Below are 1,149 nucleotides of genomic sequence, written 5' to 3'. Positions count from 1 at the left end.
TTTTTCATACATACATATAATTAATATAATTTTATGAATGCTTTCATACTTTGTATGAATAATTTAATATTTTAATTTTTTATTACATATAATAATTATAATAGTAATAATAATTATAAAGAAAATAAATAAATTCAGAATTAAATAAAATTAACATAAATTGAATTCTTATTTCATATATGTAAATAATTACATTAATCGAAAATATAAATAGTACATAAAAATATATAATTATTCATTTAATTCATTACACAATGTTGAAACTTTAATGTTAGCTTTAGAATGTTTTAATTTATAAAAAAAGTGTTCAATAAAAATCCAGAAAAGATTGGCTTCTTCCGGATATTTTAAATTAAAAACGAAAAATATTTTAAAGCATATATCAACTGCATGTATTATGTACATCGTTTTAAAACGAAAACCGTCAACATAAACGAAAATACTCTTAATCATATTTATATCACCTATAATTAAGATACGTGGTTGTAGGAACTGTTTTGACTCACTTATATGGCGGAGTTTATCTTCAACTTCTTCGTTAGTTTTTCCAAAAATAGCAAATGCTCCCAAGGAATCTTCAACACTAAATTTTCTGGATTGTTTTCCTCCACATTTATTTGGTGATAACAGCAACTGATGAAGATTCATTAGCAATATAATATCCCGGGTATCTAAGTTGAAAAAAGTTTTATTATTAAATTTACATATTAACATTATTAAATTATACTTACTCTCTCTAGTATCTTCATTTAAAGAATTTAAATTGAATCCATTTAAGCTTTTTCCTTGAAATCTTCTTCTTCAATAAAGTCTCAATTTTATTAGATTTTAAAGCCCAGTTTTCGTGAATATTTTCACAGTTTGGATACTTAATAGTGAAGTCAATGTCAAACTGAAATGTAAAAATATTAAAATACTATGTACTTATGTACATATTAACTTATTTCATATTTGTTCATACCATACGAATCCCATTGGCATTAGTGTATTCTGGCCAAATTTTAAAAATACTTGCTGCAGATTTACATTTTTCTATTTGTGACAAGTAGGAAAGTATAGTCGGGCATGGCCGACCATATGATACCCTACACCATGAGTATATTTTTACAATTTTTACTTTTTATAAAATTTTTATTTTTTGTAAAGAAA

General features: G+C 23.6%; 1 long non-coding RNA gene across 1 annotated transcript; it reads right to left on the bottom strand.

Annotated features, from left to right (window-relative positions):
* Positions 1-242: 242 nt before the first annotated feature.
* Positions 243-1,120, bottom strand: LOC111688649. Its single transcript, XR_006941530.1, has 3 exons — positions 962-1,120; positions 732-892; positions 243-671 (listed from the first exon to the last, which is right to left on the bottom strand). It is a non-coding gene; the product is annotated as an uncharacterized LOC111688649 (long non-coding RNA).
* Between the last annotated feature and the right edge of the window lie 29 nt (positions 1,121-1,149).

Source organism: Lucilia cuprina, unplaced genomic scaffold (genome assembly GCF_022045245.1).
Source record: "Lucilia cuprina isolate Lc7/37 unplaced genomic scaffold, ASM2204524v1 Scaffold_3366, whole genome shotgun sequence".
Taxonomy (NCBI): domain Eukaryota; kingdom Metazoa; phylum Arthropoda; class Insecta; order Diptera; family Calliphoridae; genus Lucilia; species Lucilia cuprina.
Note: the sequence above shows the minus strand (reverse complement) of the source record. Positions and strands in the feature narration are given on the sequence as shown.